The sequence below is a fragment of the Taudactylus pleione genome, unplaced genomic scaffold (assembly GCF_031769625.1).
Source record: "Taudactylus pleione unplaced genomic scaffold, aTauple2 ptg000126l, whole genome shotgun sequence".
NCBI classification, from domain to species: Eukaryota; Metazoa; Chordata; class Amphibia; order Anura; family Myobatrachidae; genus Taudactylus; species Taudactylus pleione.
Window position 1 is genome coordinate 354603 of NW_028284528.1, and position 21448 is coordinate 376050.

Genomic DNA, 21448 nt, shown 5'->3' on the forward strand with positions numbered 1-21448 from the left:
CATAGAATGTACAGTAAGTGTACTGTATGTGTACTGTTTTATTATTTATATATGTTTATGTGTATATATGTGTATGTTACTGTATATACAGTATGTGTTACTGTGTGTATACTGTGTATGTGTTAGTGTGTATGCATGTGTTAGTGTGTATATATGTGCTAGTGTGTGTATACTGTATATTTGTGTGTTAGTGTGTATGTTATATAAAATATATATGTTTCATACTTGCCTACATCCTGGTTGCTTCCTCCGGGAGGAAGCAGCCAGGTCGGTTTAGCAGGGGGCGGGGCCTGTATAGAGGGGGCGTGGCCGGACACCTTACCAGTGCTTAGGGGCGGGGTTGGGGCGGAGCCACGCGATCACGTCATTTAGGCTCCGCCCCCGCAACACAATGCCGATATTTCCGGCATTGCAAGGCAGGGGGCGGGGTTATGATGACACAAAATGCGTCAGCCCCTCCGCAGCGGGGGTTTAGCGCTACATTGTGGGGGGACTGAAGAAGTCGGGAGAACTGCCTACTTTTCCGGGGGGCCGGGAGCGGCACCCGATTTTCGGGAGGCTCCCGGCCAAATCGGGAGAGTAGGCATGTATGATATGTTTGCATATATATTTTATGTGTGTGTGCGAGTTTAACGTGTGGCGGGGGAGGGGGGTAGGCTCTCTGTGGCTTGGTCTGGGCAACCCACAACTTAGTTGTCCCAGGGTCCCCATAAGCCTTAATCTGGCCCTGGTACCCGTTATACTGATGATACTGTGTTCCTCCCAGTCTCTGTGTTATCCATGTGCAGTCATTATAGCTACAGCTGCCATGTGCAAGAAGGGCACATAGCATGGTCTGATGTCAGTAACAGCAGCTGCTATATACTATTAGATTTTGTATAGGAGGCTCCCAGCACAGGATGGTGCATTTGTAGTGTTTGCAGCACGCACCCAAATGCCATTTTACCATAGAGCTCCCCCATTTCATTTATTATAATCTGGGAACAGTATATGGAGCCTGATGCTGACCATGCGTAAATGGTAATAACAGGGTCTTCCTATTGTCAGGGCCGTTTCTAGCAGTGGGCGGGCTGTGTGGGGCCAATCTGTGGGGGTGCAGGGTGCAAAACTAGGGTATAACCGTGTAAGTTAGTCTTTTTCTTTGAGGCCACGCCCCTTGTTGTGAGGCCACTCCCCTTTCTTGGAAGCGCACAAAGGTCTTTTATAAAATAGCCAGTAAATAACCCCATTGAATGACAATAGAAATAACATGAATCAAGGGAAGGCATTGTATTCTATATACTTTACTGTTTTTTTAATGAGATTTTCATTTATAGTTACTATTGTAACCACTTTATTCTGGTATTAGCGTCAATGGTATTTCCTCTGTGTTATAGTATATTGTCCTTTCAGACTCTGGGGTTGAACCGGGAAAGACTGAGGCTGCTGTTTATATCACCATCCAATCACACACTAACCTGCTACATAGGCTGTGTGACTGCACTGCATCACTCCGTGACATCACCATCCAATCACACACTAACCTGCTACATAGGCTGTGTGACTGCTCTGCATCACTCCGTGACATCACCATCCAATCACACACTAACCTGCTACATAGGCTGTATGACTGCTCTGCATCACTCCGTGACATCACCATCCAATCACACACTAACCTGCTACATAGGCTGTGTGACTGCACTGCGCTCACTCTGTGACATCACCATCCAATCACACACTAACCTGCTACATAGGCTGTGTGACTGCACTGCGCTCACTCTGTGACATCACCATCCAATCACACACTAACCTGCTACATAGGCTGTGTGACTGCACTGCGCTCACTCTGTGACATCACCATCCAATCACACACTAACCTGCTACATAGGCTGTGTGACTGCTCTGCATCACTCCGTGACATCACCATCCAATCACACACTAACCTGCTACATAGGCTGTGTGACTGCACTGCGCTCACTCTGTGACATCACCATCCAATCACACACTAACCTGCTACATAGGCTGTGTGACTGCTCTGCATCACTCCGTGACATCACCATCCAATCACACACTAACCTGCTACATAGGCTGTGTGACTGCACTGCGCTCACTCTGTGACATCACCATCCAATCACACACTAACCTGCTACATAGGCTGTGTGACTGCACTGCGCTCACTCTGTGACATCACCATCCAATCACACACTAACCTGCTACATAGGCTGTGTGACTGCTCTGCATCACTCTGTGACATCACCATCCAATCACACACTAACCTGTTACATAGGCTGTGTGACTGCACTGCGCTCACTCTGTGACATCACCATCCAATCACACACTAACCTGCTACATAGGCTGTGTGACTGCTCTGCATCACTCCGTGACATCACCATCCAATCACACACTAACCTGCTACATAGGCTGTGTGACTGCACTGCGCTCACTCTGTGACATCACCATCCAATCACACACTAACCTGCTACATAGGCTGTGTGACTGCTCTGCATCACTCCGTGACATCACCATCCAATCACACACTAACCTGCTACATAGGCTGTGTGACTGCACTGCGCTCACTCTGTGACATCACCATCCAATCACACACTAACCTGCTACATAGGCTGTGTGACTGCTCTGCATCACTCCGTGACATCACCATCCAATCACACACTAACCTGCTACATAGGCTGTGTGACTGCACTGCGCTCACTCTGTGACATCACCATCCAATCACACACTAACCTGCTACATAGGCTGTGTGACTGCACTGCGCTCACTCTGTGACATCACCATCCAATCACACACTAACCTGCTACATAGGCTGTGTGACTGCTCTGCATCACTCTGTGACATCACCATCCAATCACACACTAACCTGCTACATAGGCTGTGTGACTGCACTGCGCTCACTCTGTGACATCACCATCCAATCACACACTAACCTGCTACATAGGCTGTGTGACTGCTCTGCATCACTCCGTGACATCACCATCCAATCACACACTAACCTGCTACATAGGCTGTGTGACTGCACTGCGCTCACTCTGTGACATCACCATCCAATCACACACTAACCTGCTACATAGGCTGTGTGACTGCTCTGCATCACTCCGTGACATCACCATCCAATCACACACTAACCTGCTACATAGGCTGTGTGACTGCACTGCGCTCACTCTGTGACATCACCATCCAATCACACACTAACCTGCTACATAGGCTGTGTGACTGCTCTGCATCACTCCGTGACATCACCATCCAATCACACACTAACCTGCTACATAGGCTGTGTGACTGCACTGCGCTCACTCTGTGACATTACCATCCAATCACACACTAACCTGCTACATAGGCTGTGTGACTGCACTGCGCTCACTCTGTGACATCACCATCCAATCACACACTAACCTGCTACATAGGCTGTGTGACTGCTCTGCATCACTCTGTGACATCACCATCCAATCACACACTAACCTGCTACATAGGCTGTGTGACTGCACTGCGCTCACTCTGTGACATCACCATCCAATCACACACTAACCTGCTACATAGGCTGTGTGACTGCTCTGCATCACTCCGTGACATCACCATCCAATCACACACTAACCTGCTACATAGGCTGTGTGACTGCACTGCGCTCACTCTGTGACATCACCATCCAATCACACACTAACCTGCTACATAGGCTGTGTGACTGCTCTGCATCACTCCGTGACATCACCATCCAATCACACACTAACCTGCTACATAGGCTGTGTGACTGCACTGCGCTCACTCTGTGACATCACCATCCAATCACACACTAACCTGCTACATAGGCTGTGTGACTGCTCTGCATCACTCCGTGACATCACCATCCAATCACACACTAACCTGCTACATAGGCTGTGTGACTGCACTGCGCTCACTCTGTGACATCACCATCCAATCACACACTAACCTGCTACATAGGCTGTGTGACTGCACTGCGCTCACTCTGTGACATCACCATCCAATCACACACTAACCTGCTACATAGGCTGTGTGACTGCTCTGCATCACTCTGTGACATCACCATCCAATCACACACTAACCTGCTACATAGGCTGTGTGACTGCACTGCATCACTCCGTGACATCACCATCCAATCACACACTAACCTGCCACATAGGCTGTGTGACTGCTCTGCACTCACTCTGTGACATCACCATCCAATCACAGACTAACCTGCTACATAGGCTGTGTGACTGCTCTGCACTCACTCTGTGACATCACCATCCAATCACACACTAACCTGCTACATAGGCTGTGTGACTGCTCTGCATCACTCCGTGACATCACCATCCAATCACACACTAACCTGCTACATAGGCTGTGTGACTGCCCTGCGCTCACTCTGTGACATCACCATCCAATCACACACTAACCTGCTACATAGGCTGTATGACTGCTCTGCATCACTCTGTGACATCACCATCCAATCACACACTAACCTGCTACATAGGCTGTGTGACTGCACTGCGCTCACTCTGTGACATCACCATCCAATCACACACTAACCTGCTACATAGGCTGTGTGACTGCACTGCATCACTCCGTGACATCACCATCCAATCACACACTAACCTGCTACATAGGCTGTGTGACTGCACTGCGCTCACTCTGTGACATCACCATCCAATCACACACTAACCTGCTACATAGGCTGTGTGACTGCACTGCGCTCACTCTGTGACATCACCATCCAATCACAGACTAACCTGCTACATAGGCTGTGTGACTGCTCTGCATCACTCCGTGACATCACCATGTAGTTCGCCGGGCGCCTGGGTTGTAAAAGTACCAGTGGAGGTTGCCACTATGCTCCCTCACTATAGCGGTGGTGGTGTAGTATACTTGAGGCCGCTGTACAAGCTCTGCACACAGCAAACAGGTGGAGAGTCTCAGGGTTGCGTCTGTCTATGAGGGTCACCAGGGAGAAAGATGCGCGGAGGTTCCGCGCATAAGCAGTAGCGCTTGTAAGAGGTCAGACCTCTTGCTGAGCTCCAGTTACCTGTTTCCTGCATGGATGGAGACAACGCCAGAGCGCTCCTTGTCCACCAGGAACTGCCTCTCGTCCATATACGTGGCTTGCCTAGCAAAACTAAGCGTCACGGCTGAAATGTCGGCACCCTGGTGCAAATTTAGGCCCACGATGCATCCAAAGGTACTTTCGTACAAAGGGGAGCACGTTTTGGACTTGGTAAATAACCTCCGCTTTGTACAGGCAGTGGGTACCCTATACATACAGGCGTCCTCTAGAACACAGTAATAATCACCTCATATATATTCTGGGAATTAGTTGCGCAATAAAACAGTTGCTGCAGTATTTCCATGTTCCTGTATAAACAACAGCTGCAAATGAATAGATCAAAATGTGCAATTCTGTCCCTACTAATGCTGGGAGACTTCTAATATTGTACCCGAGGCTTTGCCAGGTGTTTGGGTCCGTTAATCTTTTAGATTGTTCTGATATTTGGTGACATAACTGGCCAAATATAGCCTAAAACAATGATGAAGAGCCGCTGACTGACGTGTTTATCTCATCTTCACTTCACACAACTTTTATTTTTGGCCATCGAAGTTTTCTCAGCTGGGAAGCCAAGAGGGACGTGGGTAAGCATGCTAACGGCTGCCCCCTCCAGAACGGAGGCATCTGGGGCCATTCCTAGAAAGCAGTGAGTGACTGTGTGACAATCCTGCTGTCCTATATACATACTACTGTTCAAATTAATCGGATAAATGGGATAGTTTCCAGTAACTGTTTTACCTTACTTGAGACCTAAAAAGAAGTGAGATGCCCTTTCCATGGCCTGAGCAAACCTCAGGTCAGATATGTGTCCCGGGTTTTTCAGTTCAGGATTATGGAAACATTAGACAGAGCGTTCTTGTGGTCATGGCATGCACATAAGTTTGGTTCTATAAATGTTTAGTAATTAGGACGTTGGAGGTTACATGGCGTAGATGCATAGAGATGAATTAGTAATATTATATATGGGCCAGCATAACGTGATCAAAATCAATGCTGAGCTCTTGTTGGCTGACGGCACGCGGAAGGCAGCCAATATGAGTTCTAATCACGTGCAACATTTTCATATCTTGTCCTCCGAGGAGAGCTGGCATGGGTCCAGCGCAGCGATGTAGCTGGGGCCGAGATAAGGGTCATTATCTCCCAGGCTGGACTTTTTCAAAACATATCTGAACAACTAGTCCTAGTACCCAAATTCTGTTGTTTTTTTTTTAATTGTATCTCGCAAATATTAGCATAGGTCCAAACAGACATAGGGGCCTATTCACCATCACATAAATGGCGTTTCCGCATATTCTATGTAATGGGCTATTCTTTATTAGGGGTCCGATAGGGCCGCCTAATATTCAGCATACTCAGAAAACTTTTAAGTTTCAGAGTTTTCTTGCTAGAACAAACGCTATCTTCCGATGGAGCTGGTTTGCGGAGGTCTGGGGTTGCGATAAGAGGTCCGAGAGGATCTTTCCTCTGCCTCTGCGCTGCCTCCCCAGCGGCTTTGCGCATTCGCGTAATCTCAGGTCACTTATGCGCAGCGGCCAGCTACTGAAGTAGTAGTGTTACTAACGAGCAGTGTTACTAACTAGCAGTGTTACTAACGAGCAGTGTTACTAACTAGCAGTGTTACTAACGAGCAGTGTTACTAACTAGCAGTGTTACTAACGAGCAGTGTTACTAACTAGCAGTGTTACTAACGAGCAGTGTTACTAACTAGCAGTGTTACTAACGAGCAGTGTTACTAACTAGCAGTGTTACTAACGAGCAGTGTTACTAACTAGCAGTGTTACTAACGAGCAGTGTTACTAACGAGCAGTGTTACGGACTAGCTGCTGTCCCCGCACCAGAGTAATGCTGAATTGCTGTGCTGATAAGTATTTCCCATGGGGAGCAGGATACTTACTCATCAGGGGCTGGTTGGAAGGACCTGGGTCAGCGACCGCCCCCCACTGCCCTGCCCACTACCACTAGCCGCGCTTGCATAGAAGCACAGTTGCAAATGCAGATAGGGCAGTGAAAGATCGGAGATAAACAGGAGCGGCCATCGCTAGTGGGCAGAGAGGAGAAGTGTTACAAGTGTGGGCGATTGCACTGATCGCCCCCCTCCCCTGGTGCCTTACCCCCTGTGGGATTGTGCATGGCCACAGGTTTGGTATGAAATAGCCAACCTGTGAATAGCCACCAGCTGAATAGCCACTGGGTGAAATGCCAACGCCGGAAGCCCGAACTAGCAGAATCCCGACGGCTAAGGTAAGTAAGCTAATCCTTCTCTCCCCCCCCCCCCCCACTAGCCCTCCCTTAGGAGTGCCTAACCCTAAAACTCCCAGGGTGGTGCCTAACCCTAAGTCCCCCGGGGGCGCCTAAACCTAACCCCCCTTCCCGCACCCTAAACCTAACCCTCCCGGGGGGGGCCTCACCCTAGCCCCCCCTTTTCCTAGCCTCAGTGGCGTCCCTCCCCGCAGTGTAACATAGTGTGGGGAGGGATGCTGTGCTCGCAACACTGCCGAAAAGGGGGCGTGGCCATGTGGACAGGGGGTGTGGCCACGCAGGAAGGGGCATGGCCACACGGCCAGAACCCTGTAGTCCCGATTCACGTGCTTTTTACTGGGAGGGCCAGGGGGCTGCAGGAGGTGTGGACTGCCCTGTGTACAGTGTCGGCTCCCTCACAGTGTCAGGAGCCGAGTGCTGCACTTAGGGCTTCATTCAGAGGCGGTCGGAGGATGCAAGCGGTCGCTCAGAAACTGGGCGGCCGCTTGCATCCTGACCGCCCGCCTCTGTTGCAGTCGTTAGGCTGTGGGTTAACACCCACAGCTCTAACGACCGCTCCGGTGATGGTCGCGATGGTCAGAGACCATCGCGACCATCGGGGCTTACGACGAGACCCTAGGGTAGGGTCTCACTTGTCGTAAGCCCCGGAGAGCTTCTGGCTCTGTCAGAGTCGGAAGCTCTCCACTGACATCACTAGTGATGTCAGTGGGGCCTCCCCCAAACGGTAGACGATCCCATGGGAACGCCTCCGTTTGGGCTGCCACCCCCCCGGCCCGTCTTCCAAACGGGGCGAGCTGTCAATCAACATCGACAGCTCGCCCCCTTTGGATCGAGACCCGCTACGACCGGCGCTGTCGGTCGTAGCGGGTCTCACGCATGCGCACGAAGGCGCCGGCGCCGTCGTGCGCATGCTCTGTGGGGGGCCATCGACCCGGTCCGAGCGCATCGGCGCTAACGACCGGGTCTGAATGACCCCCTTAATGCTACAGTGCAGCACCTGGCTCCTGTCACTGAGGGGGAGTCTGCACCTTGGTATCACCCCCCTTGTGACGCCAGTGCCTAGCCTAACCCTAACCCTCCCCAGGGGGTGCCTAACCCTAAGTCACCCCGGGGTTCCCTAAACCTAACCCTCCCCCCGTGGCTAACACTAATCCTGTCCCCGCTTTCCTTTCGTTCAGGAAGCCGTCTGTCGGGATTCCGTTGCCGGGCTAAAGACAGGCGTCGGGATTTAGACGGAGGGATTCTGTCAGACGGCTTCCCGGGCGTCGGTATTCTGACTACAGATGTGTCCACATACACCTTTCCTGGCCAAATGTGCCCTGCCTTTAAATCTGCGAATTAGCCACACCTTGTGATTTTTCTTAAAATTTGCTGCTTTAATCTGATTCTTTATACTTTATACAAATACTTTTGCAGGAAAAAAAAAAATTAGGATCTATCTAATTGCCACTTGTCGTGGTGCATCTTAGCCGTGCTGGCATCTCGTGCCAAATGAAGCAAAAAAGGAAAGGTGTATGAGGACACATCTGTACATCCCCATGGCCACACCTACCTGATTTGGCCACGCCCCCAGTATCCGGGCCTGTCAGAGCTCTCGACGGCCCTGTTCACAGAGAGGTTGGAAGCACAGTAGCACAGTGGATAGCACTGCTGTCTCACAGAACTGCGGGGGTCATTCAGACCCGCTCGCAAGCGGGTCGATGTTTCCCCACTGCGCATGCTCATGACGGAGGGAGCTCCGTCGTGTGCATGCGCGAGACCCGGCGAGCGACGGGCTCTCCATCGCTCCGGGTCTCGCACCAAAGGGGGCGTGCTGTCGATGTTGATTGACAGCACGCCCCCTTTGGTGGGCGTGCCTGCCAGACGGAGGCGTTCCCATGGGAACGCCTACCGTCTGAAGCCGGCCCCACTGACATTACTAGTGATGTCAGTGGGAGTGATTTTGGCTCTGATAGAGCCAAAATCACTCCAGGGCTTGCGGCAGCGAGACCCTACCGCAGGGTCTCCGTCGCAAGCCCGATGGTCGCGATGGTCAAGACCATCGCGACCATCATCATGGACGCTCGCATATGCTGTGGGTGGTCACCCACAGCTATGCGAGCGGACAGGAGGCCGCTCCATTTTCATGGAGGAGGGCCCTGATTCAGAGCGAGCGCTCTGGTCAGAGCGTCCGGCTCTGAATCAGGCCCTGTGGCCATAAATTCTATTCCAACCAGGACCCTATCTGTGTGGAGTTTGGTTGTTACCCCCACACTTGTTTTTGTTGCGCACCACAGTACAGAATCATGCTGATAGGTGGAGGTTAGTTTGCGTATTGTAGACCGTAAGCTCTAAGCTCCGCTGGGGCAAGGATTGGTATGAATGATTGCATTCCCTGAAAGGGGTATATTACTAAGAATCATGTTTGGCCGAGATTGCATTCTCATGCGAGTTTGCCCTGAGTTTCAATCACGAAGATTTACTAAAGGCAAACACTGGTGTAAAAAACATGATTCGATCTGCAAAACACGGCGGAACACACAAAAGTCAATACGGCATCGAACCAATCGCAAGTACTTTCCATAGACAGGAATGCAACACTGGGATTTACTAAGAATCATGGGCCTGATTCAGAGCCGCTCGTAAGCGGCCGCTCGTTCGCTCCGAGCGATGCTTGCCCAACTGCGCATGCGTACGGATCGTTATACGCATGCGCGAACCAGTCAGTGCGGCCGAAATTCATGTGCTCGCAAAATAGCGAATGCCTGATAATTTGAGTGACAGGAGGAGGCGTATGTGGGTGGTAATGGGGGAAGGTGCTTGCAAACGGGGAGTGGAGATCAGAACGCAGGCGTGCTTAAAGGTCAAAACGGGCGTTTTATGGGTGTGCATAATTAATACAGCAGCGTCATTGACCACGTCACTGGGTTATTTTATAGCCAGAACTGCTCGCAAGATTGTGGTAGGAAAAACCAACCACAAGAATAGCGAGCAGTTCATACCCTGGTCTATGTACTCGATTAATCTAATAAATAGCGGACATGACGTAGGATGCGAGCGGCCAGAGGGCGGATTTTATTCAAAAAACGACCGCAAGTTTTGTTCGCTCGTTCAGACCTAGAGGCGTGAACAGACCGCAAAGAGCGAACGGTTGATTTGAATAGCCACCCCTATTTTCTGGACGAGCGAGCGCTAATTGCGTCCGGCTCTGAATCAGGCCCCATGTTTGAACTTTGAAAACACGAACATGGAGCAAACTGGGGCCAAAAGAGAAGAAGAAAATAGACCACCTCCTTGTGTCCCGCAAAAGCACTGAACAGATCAGTGTGTTCTACAAGTTCCACAGGGCAGGCTTGCTGGGACCTGTAGTCCCACTGTGAAGAACAATATGATTTCTATATTTAACCTATTAAACCTGCACCCACCACCTCACAGGGTGCAGGGCAGAGCCCAGGGCTGGTTGGTCCTCGGGAGGGGAGACTCCATTTTATTGTTGGGGTCCCCACTTTCCGAGGATCGCCAGCCCTGGGCTGACCAGTTTGGGGCTGGTGAATCTTTTGGCAGGGTGACCCCATAATGCGTTTTCCCCAAGGGTAAGCAGTGCACCGGCATGCCGACATTAATGTGGCCCAGCCGCCGACTGTAAGTGATACTATAGTTTTGTAATAAAATAAACAATTCCATATCGCATGTAGTCAAAATGTCGACAATGAAAATCTACACTATTATAAGGTCGACACCAAAATGTCGACTGACATTGTGGAAATGGTCAAAATGTAAACAAACAAAATGTCAACAAGGACACAAAGTCGACAGAGTGATTAGGATGACAGTTAAAATGTAGACGCAGTCAATATGTCGACAATGAAAAAATTTCAACAATTAAAATGTCAATAAGCAAAACTTAGACACAGTTAATTCCCAGCACTTTCCTCATTTCTCTGTACAGGGGAGATGCACCAAACCTTGGAGAGTGATAAAGTGAAGGGAGATAAAGTACCAACCAATCAGCTCCTAACTATCAAACACAGCCTGTGCCATGACAGTAGCTGATTGGTGTGACCATTTCCATTTGGACATGAAATGCCCAAAAACGTAGGTGGCAGATCGGTATGTGTATGTGCGTCTGTATCTGCAAAGTGGGCATTTGTGGAATATAAAATGTGTGGTGGGGGCCTATTAATGTATGAGGTTCACAAATGACCCCCACGTCCATCGGCTTATGTAACCCTGGTCATAAGACTGTTTCCATAACACATAATGATAATGATATTTCCCAGCAGTGAAGGCTCCCAGTGTGCGATAAAGCTGGGACATCTCATCAGCTGTAACAATAGACATCCCCGGGCGAGGTATGAGATAGCCAAATGCTGAATAAAAGCTCTGGGTTGACGCCTGCAGATATTTTGTTTCCCTTTTTAAGTTGCCCTTTTTAGGCTGTTCCTCGTGGTTTCTGAAGTCTAACTAGATGGGCTGCCAAGATCTTAAACTCCTAAAACTACAAGGAACCTGTGCGAAGATAAAATAAATAAAAGACTGGATTTATTACATTTCCAATAGCAAAAGGAGGCAACGCATAAAAACAGGACAGGGATCAAATCACCAGCACCAGAAAACTTGTCTGAGGGTGTCTATCTCATCACCTTATGCCTCTGCCAAGTGCCAACCCTAATAAAATATATATATATATATATATATATATATAAAAAATATCTATAAATATATATAATATATATATATACACACACACACGATATATATTTCTAATATACATATATATATATATATATATATATATACTTTACATGCAGCAGCCAATTAGTAGCACACCAGTCCAGGGCCTTGGTACAAGTATCCACAGCTAGTTTTATTTGAGATAAGAAATAAACAGAACATAAAATAAATCCTAGCCTGTCCGACTCTAACGGAACATAATGATTCTCCTTCTCCAAACCAACGGAAAGACCTAGGAGTAAATTTACTAACGGTCGGTTTTGGTTCTAAACTAAAACAGACAGTTGCTGACAGAATTTGTCGGCATTTAGATGTCTAAAAATAGGACTATTTATCATCCAACTGGTTTCAGCTTTAATGAAAACCCTATGGCGATGTCTGCAATTTTTTGCAGCTCTAAAGTCCGTCAGTTTTGAACTTTCAGTTCAAAGCCGACGGCAAAGAAAAATAAAAGTAAATGAAAATCAACAGAAAACCGGCCAAACAGAAGCACTGCACAGATCACCACAATCTGTGCAGACTTCATTAGTTGTAAAAGGCTAGAATGAGTTAAAATGTAAAAAAATGCGTGGGGTCCCTTTCCCAAATCAATAACCCGCCCCAGACCTCTCAGCCTGAGCTGTTATTGGAAAATATGGTGACAAAATGCCACCGGGCTCTCCCTATTCTCCAATAACCAACACCGGGCTGAACCAGCCAGGGGTATAATGCCATAGCAGGGAGACACACAGCGTGGGGATCTCCTGCCCAGAGCTGGATTAAGGGTTTGGTGGGCACTTAAAACAGGGGGTGCCCCAATGGTCTAAAATTAAAAGCATAGTCATAATTCATGAGCTAAAGATAGTGGTCCTAATATAGAGATAGACTAAGAAGGTCAGTGCCAATCTGCTTTTCTGCCATCAAATGATTGCAAATATCATAGGACGCAGCAGCCACACTCTACATCAGTCTGTGTGTACAGGTCCACGGTGCATCTACAAGAGTAGCCAGACCCCGCCTTAAATAGAACTGGCTCCATTTGTCCATACAGCCGGACACAGGATAACTAGACTATGGATATTGGACAGCACCATTAGTTAACTAGCATCGACTGGACCTGATTCTAAGTCGCGCCCAGCTGCGTGAATACAATACGCCCACTTGCAGCATGTTGCGGCGGTGCAAATTCTTCTCATTGCACCGTCGGACGCACCGAGGAAACTTGCACCAACCCATTTGGCAGATGCAGTATCTCCGTCTGAGTATGACTTGAGAGCAGCCGCTGTCAGCAACGCGCCCACATCACGCCTGCGTCCGCCTAGCCGCCCCACTGTTGATCGCCCACTAAAAACCCACATCCCTGCATCTAAATGAATTCTCTGCCTTGGTGCGGTAACGATCGTGGTACTTAAAACACCAGCCAGCTGCGTGCATATCGCCGTAGCGCGCAATTCAGAATCAAGCCCTGTGTCTGCAGCACAGTGACAGCGGCAGCCAGTGACGTGAAGAGAGAGACGCTATGGTAAAAGATAGCTGCAGCTCCAACTGTAACACGCAATACATTGTATGCAAATTGTTATCCAAACAACGAAGCTATACAATATACTCATGTAACAGTTATGTATTATCCAGACCGCACCTGCAAAGCACCTTCCAGCAGCAGAAAAACCTAACTTTCCTACCTCTAAAGGAGCAGAAAGCATTTTCAGACCCCTCGTTTACCAAAAATATACCCCTGTCCCCCTATTTTCTCGTCGTGCAAGATGTCAGTAGGAAGCCCTGCCACAGTAACATTGTTACCCCCTACACCAACAGGCGTCATCTCCATCTACTGTATGTGCCTATTGCCCAATGTTGCAGGACTCCATCAGAGGAGCGGCCTTGATTCTTGTGCCCCTCTTCTGGTCTAAAGAGGTCTGGGGGTAAATGTATGGTGACAGTCAATGGAGGCTGTGTGATATATTATTTTTGCAAAGTTTACGCTCTGTAGGTAAATTATACATGCCAACTCTCCCTGATTGTCAGGGAGGCTCTCTGAAATAGTCGCAATCTCCCTGACTCCCTGAAGAGCCTAGCAATCTCCCTGATTGCACCTTCATAGAAAATCTCGCATTGGTACAAAACATGCAACCGACTAAGCCATATTGCCTTGCAAGGGGATCATAAAAAGCACGATCTCGAGTCGCATGTAAAGCCCTGGCAATTCCATATGCATCTATGCGCCAGCACCACCCTCTAGGCACTAGAGCAGCCGTCATCACTAGTAGTGGCGCCTACACCTACCTCATGCATGGTGCAGTAGATGCCACTGAACAGGGCGTGCGCTCTGCATACACTCAACTCAGCACAGGTTACGACTCGAACTACGCGCCCATGGCACTCCCACGGGACACTTCTCATATGAAAATGCCATCTTGCCACCCAGTAGCGCCCATTCCCTCATCGGTGAGAAGGGACAGACATACGTATCGCACAGAATTGCTCCTAGCTGCTCTAAGTTGCGCATGCCCCCCAGCAATGCCTGCACAGCAGTGGCGTCATGAGGGGGAGTGCGGGCCGCACCCAGGTGGCACCCTCTCAGGGGGTGACACCAAAATGCCAGCTCCTCTGTAGTGAGAGGAGCCGGGTGCTGCAGGGTGACATTCTCCGGCAGCACCCGGCTCTAGAAGAGGAGCCGACAGCCCAGAATCCTCGATGATGCTGGGCTGCCCCCGAAGTGACGTCATCGGAATCCCCGCGAGGCCAAGACCCTTTGCTTTAGGCCACGCCCCTTTTCAGGCATGCATTCTGCACGCAGAGACACTTGGGCAGTTAGAGTGCGCACCGGGTGTCACCAGACCCGGTGACGCCTCTGCTGCACAGCTAGATTAAAATAATGAGATGTGGACACATTAGGACTTGCGCGCAATTCAAAAACTGTCCCAAAGTGTATTTGTGCAGGTCACTTGCTGTTAATAGATGCGTCATATATATACTGGACAGCTATATACACACTGCATTTTAAAGATGGGCTTGACCGTGCCCCGTACAACACTACAATTGTATAATTGAAACCCCCCTCCCCACCCATTCCTCTTTCTATAATGGATTCTCTGGCTGTACGTTTACACCTGATAGCTGGATCTTCTCCCATACCTAAATCATCTCTGTGTGCACAACGACTCGCCCTTGTACGCGATGTAGTTATACACATTGTAGCATCAGTCCAAACAACTTCATACAACCGGCGGCAGGGCAGATACTAATGTATCTGTGAGCCAGGATTTAACGCAGATGCTGAGGGTCTGATTCAGAGCCGCACACAGTCCACACGCAGTGCTGACGTTCATGTAGTTGAGCAATTTTTTTGCAACAGCGCATGCGCAACAATTTCGGAAAACCCCGACGGCGCATGCGTTACACAGTCTGCGCATGAAGGTGCTGCTGCGATCAATTCAGACGGTATCGGAAATGTCGGAAGAGTGATAAGCGCTTTCCTGGGTGGTTACTGGGAGGTGGCTGGTGGTGCACACAAACGTGGTCCCTTCTGTGGGCGTGTTATGGGAGCGTCGTGGGACTGTCAATGCAAGCAGCTGCATTCACAGATTCAGGCATAGGAAGCCGTGGTCAGGCTACATCTGCCACAGGGCTGGTGCAATTTACGATGGTGCGACCGATGGTGGCGTATAAAGACGCGCCAATCAGTATTGCTGCATGTACTGACTCTGGGTGTCTCAGTCCTTGCACACCCTGTAACACGGATGCACACCAGGGAATGGGTTTGTAGCTGCAGTTGTAAAAAGTCGCAGGCGGGTAACCACCAATAGACGCCGCTGCTGCGTGCTGCTCAGAATCAGCGTCGGAATCTCACCACTATAAGGCAGCAGACTGCAATCACTGGAAGGGTCACTGTACCGATGAGAAAGCCCTGCGCACAAGCTCTGCAATGAGTCAGACCCTTTTCACATCACTAATGGCGGGATTTGTGCACGTGTCGATCCCGGGTGCGACCCGCCTGAGACGCCTTTAGACTGGCGGCCCTACCCGGCACTAATGCCGGGTCGATGATGTCACTGCCATCGCTGCTGAGCCGGCGCTTGGAGATGAGATCATCTCCAAGCGCCGGCTCTCCCTATGCAGTGACCCGGGTCGCCTCGACCCGGGTTACCCATTCACACCGCACCGCAAGCCGGGTTGAACTTGTGTTCAACCCTGCTTATACCCGAGTTGAAATGCCGGGTTGCTCGACCCGGCATTTCAACTGGGCCCCTTCACACTGCGCAGCAACCAGGGTTACTTGATGGCAGTGTGAAAGGGGTATTACATAGGTATGACAGCTGGTGGCTGACAGAAGCAGAGCCGCCAACATGTCCCATTCCAGCAAGTACCAAGCTCAGTCTCATACCCCCATCCTCCTCTGGTACACATCTATCTGTCGGACAGTAGTTGTTTTGTCTCACAATGTCCACAGAATGTGGTCAGCATTATGCCGAGATGGTACTAGTGATAATTCAAACATTTCAAAAGTTTCGGCAGTATACCTTTACACATGATGCTTTAAGGTGCATACACACTAGACGATATGCTCCCTGAGCGATATCGTCTAGTGTGTCCCCGGCAGGGTGTGCTCAATGTCGTTTATGACATTGAGCACAGCCGCTGAACGATATCATTAACGATATCGTTCAGGGCCGGGCTCTCTCCCCCATTCCCTGACATGCAGCAACCTGACGAGATCGTCAGGTTGGCCTGCATGTCAGCCCGACGCGCGTCGTCGTCATCGTTCATCTTTTTGGGCTTAAAAATGGACGATAAAGTGGACGACTGAACGATAACGATATCGTTATCGTTCAGTCGTCCACTTTATCGCCCAGTGTGTACGCACCTTAACTGTTATGCTGGCTCTGATAGCCATGGCAATTCTTCTGCTGACTCTGATTCCCATGGCTGATCCACACAACTATCTCTCTCTCTCATATCTATCTATCTATATATCTATCTATCTCATATCTATCTATCTCATCTATCTATCATTCTATCTCATATCTATCTATCTCTTATCTATCTATCTTATATATATCTATTTATCTGTCGAATATCTATCTATCGAATATCTATTTTATTCATATCTATCGATATTATATCTATCTATCTCATATCTATCTTATATCTATCTCATATCTATCTTATATCTATCTATCTCATATTTATCTATCGCATATCTATGTATCTATCGCATATCTATCTATCTCATATCTATCTCATATTTATCTATCTCATATCTATCTGTCTTATATCTCATATTTATCTATTTCATATTATCTCATATCTATTTCATATCTATCTATCTATCTTTTATCTCATATTTATCTATTTCATATTATCTCATATCTATTTCATATCTATCTATCTATCTATCTATCTATCTATCTTTTATCTCATATTTATCTATTTCATATTATCTCATATCTATTTCATATCTATCTATCTATCTATCTTTTATCTCATATTTATCTATTTCATATTATCTCATATCTGTTTCATATCTATCTATCTATCTATCTATCTATCTATCTATCTATCTATCTATCTATCTATCTATCTATCTTTTATCTCATATTTATCTATTTCATATCTATCTATCTGTCATCTATCTATCTCATATCTATCTATCTATCTATCTATCTATCTATCTATCTATCTATCTATCTATCTATCTATCTATCTCATATTTATTTATCTATCTATCTATCTATCTCATATTTATCTATCTATCTATCTATCTATCTATCTCATATCTATCTATCTATCTATCTATCTCATATCTATCTATCTAATGTTTGTCTATCTTTCTAATATGATATCTATAATTGTGTCCGTGCCTCCACCATAACCCCCTTCCCCCTCACACACACATGTTGGCCTCCTTCAGGTTTCTCCTTGGAAAGTCCCATTTTCGATGCCGGAATGCCAATTGGCCATCCCTAACTTTAGTTGTTTTGATACAAGGTCTCAAGGTTTGTAAACAGTTTGCGATATGAAGATAGATACTCACAGTACCAGCATCAGTGCACCTGCTCTACTACATTCTCGCCGGCGCCAGTTATCGCGGCAATGGCCGCACTTTATGGCAGCCTGGATTCGCAACCCCATAGAGCTGCGAGCACAATTCTGCGAATTCCGGCTCAGAGCAGGTCCGCTAAGGGTGCGAGGTGCCGGTCCATTGCTAGCGTTTTAACGCCGTTACAACAGCAATTCGCACCCTTCGTGGCTAATCGGATCGACCCCTAAGGGCAGAATGGAGATTTCTTGACATAATTTTCTGTAGACAGTGTATGAAAAGGATCTTTCTCTATGGGAGGTTTCTATCATTCTGCCATGGACATCAAATTAAATTAATGTCTAAATGACGTACGTATTTAAGTGATGAAAGTATTTGTAAGTACTGTAGATGCCCTTTTTTTTAACCATGAACAACATTTTTTAATCAGTAAAATCATTTGATAATTTCACTAATTGTTTGAATTTTTTTAGTAGCAAAAAGTTTCTGTCTTTTTTTTTGCAGAATAAAAACATTGAATACAGCATACATTTATTCTAAATCATTTTTTATTTTAAATATCCCCCTAGCAATGTTTATCGGTTACTGACAATAACAAACCTCAGGGGCAAATGCAGGATTTTTACAGGGGGGTTTCCACACACATTATATACATACATATAGATATACACATACATATGTACACAAACATACATATGTCACACATACCTTACACACATACAGTACACATACACACACACATATGTCACACATACATTACACACCACTTACCTTGCAGCAGCTGCAGAGTCAGGACCTAACAGGCTGGCAGCATGTCATTAGGCCCCTCTCCTTAGCGGCAAAATGCTGCGATTCTCTGGTCAAACGGTAGTGGGCAGAGCCAAATGACGCAATTCTAATAGAATCGTTTTATATTAGCTCCGCCTCCTCCCTATTAGCCAGTAAATTGTGGCATTTTCCATCGAGGAGGCAGGGCTTACCGACATGGTGCCTGCTCTTGAGGCTGTCTGGGGGGTTTCTGGATACTCAGAAACCCCCCTGCATGCGCTACTGAACCTAATAGTGTATTCAGTTATAAAGTGCTAGCATACATCACAGCACTATATAACATAGGAAGATGTAATACGTAATAAACGTACAGTGATGTGACATTGAGGAGGTAAAGGGGCAACAGGAAGTGGGTCTAGAATGTAGATTAATGGGCCACAGATACTCCGGTTGAATACTCTATATCACCACATAATAGGCCTGATTTAGAGCCATATGCATTACCGATACTCACGGAGTTGTAGTGTTTGCGCACACAGACACCTAATTGCGCACATAGTAGGCCGTACTCAGACGTAAAAGCTGCACCTGCCATAGAGCTGGTGAACGTTTTGATGGTGCGTCCGAAGGCGGCGTGTAAAGACGCAGCAGGCGGCATTATACAGCACCTACACATGCTCATAGTGGGCGTCTCGGTCCTGGCGCATTTATAGGCACGGATTTACACCAGAGACGGAATTTGTAGCGGTATTTGCATAAAGTCCCAGATGAGCAACCGTCACGAGATGCGCACACGGACCTGGCTTCGCCCAACTCAGAATAAGCCCCAGTAGGAGGAGACAACACGTGAATGAGAGATGTTGTGTCACCGTGTATACACTGTAAGGAAAGCGTGAGATGGAAATTAATTTAATTATGGAAAACCCATCCAGCAATGGCCGAGCGCACAGGGAAGAACAGGGAAAATCTCTGAAGTTTGACAACAACTCAGCTGTTCTGTCTGATTACTTAAACAATCCAACCACCGCTGGTTTGAATAACACGTCAGGTGTGTAGCACAAGTCACACAGTATATAGATAAAATACACATCACTGCATACTAGCCCACCCTCCCGAAATGGCCGAAAATAGGGTGGCACTCCCAGGCCACCCGGAAAGGTGGAAAAGTCTCCCGGCCAGCCGCCTACCTCGGACCCCCCACCTCCCCCTGCACCAACACCGGACACCCCCACAACATAACTCAAACACACCAGCAGCGGAAGGGCCGATGCCGCAATTCGCCCTGTATCGCGTCAAGGTAGCCCCGCCCTCTGCTTCACAATACCGCCAATCTCAGCATTGTGTAGCAAGGGGCGTGGCCATGATGGCACGATCGTGCGGCCACACCCCCCATTCCACCCCTAATAAAGCATGCCATCTGCGCCACACCCCCTCATGTAGCCGCCCGCCCAGAATGTCAGCAAGTATGCATTACTGTAGTGTATATATGCCAAAATACACAATTTAAACACAAACACAATGCATGTAGCCCACACTACATAATATTAACCCAAACCCTATGAAAAATCACCAAACAATGAGATTAGACCTGAGAATATTCCTGTGGTTGATTTTGCCAACTCATTCGTGGCATTGGGACGACAGGTCGCTCTTCACTGCACAAAGCTGATTTTTTTTTCTGTTTTAAACATTAAACAAAGACGCTATTAACATACATTTGTTACATTTTAGGACATTTTAGTTTGGGGGCTGATTTAGGACCAGGTAACCTGCAAAACCTATAAAGTTCCTAAACCTACAATTGTTTCACACATATAATCTGCACGCAGGATGCGAGTGTTAGGACATGTAAGGTCTGAGGCTGTGAAAGCATTAGATACTGTTTATATAACCCAAGTGTCTGATGAACCTCTACGCCCGCACTTCGGGCCCCATAAAATAACACAGAAGAGTTTTTCTCTTGCTGGGCAGAGTTTACAATGCTTGATTCATGTCGGCCTAGGTCAGACTCCCCATGACAACCATAGCCCAAACTGCACATGGACACTTTCTGTAAGAGATCACATGTGGAGACAATATTTTGACAGGTCAAATCCAGTGCATGTTTCTTCTTGTATTAGAGGGCCCACACCCAAGCTCAAGTATTTCATCACACGCAGGCTGGGTGCATCCTAAATCCTATCTATCTCATATCTATCTATCTGTCTATCTCATATCTTATATACAGGGCCGGCCCTAGCCCAAATTTTTTGGTAAGCGAGTAGGTTTTTTGGCGCCCCCCCTATGCAGTGCCCGCGTTAGTGGTCCCCCCTGTGCAGTGCCCCCATTAGTAAGCTTATACAGTGCCCCCAGTAGTAGTCCCCCCTTCAAGTGCCCCAGTAGTAATCCCCCTTCAAGTGCCCCCAGTAGTAGTCCCCCCCTTCAAGTGCCCCCAGTAGTAATCCCCCCTTCAAGTGCCCCCAGTAGTAATCCCCCCTTGTAGCCCCCCCCAGTAGTAATCCCCCCTTGTAGCCCCCCCCAGTAGAGACACACGTTATAAAAAACAAAACAAAAAAAAAACACTTACCTGAACCCCCCGCTCCTGCTCCCGCCGCCGATTTCCGCTACTCCCGACCATTCTCCAGGGCCGCTTTGCATTATGGGAGAGACGTCGTCATGAC

The 21448-nt window shown here is 47.9% G+C and overlaps 1 protein-coding gene across 2 annotated transcripts in view; it reads left to right on the plus strand.

Moving 5' to 3' along the window:
- Window positions 1-21448, plus strand: part of GJA5 (gap junction protein alpha 5) — a 101634-nt gene that overhangs the window by 65310 nt on the left and 14876 nt on the right. Inside the window, exon 1 of one of the 2 annotated variants that reach the window (XM_088472577.1) lies at window positions 5557-5613. The exons of the other annotated variant lie outside the window; for it this stretch is intronic. The gene's annotated coding sequence lies outside the window, so the exon portion shown is untranslated. Of the gene's footprint in view, window positions 1-5556; window positions 5614-21448 lie in introns of those variants that run through there. 2 annotated transcript variants of the gene reach the window in all.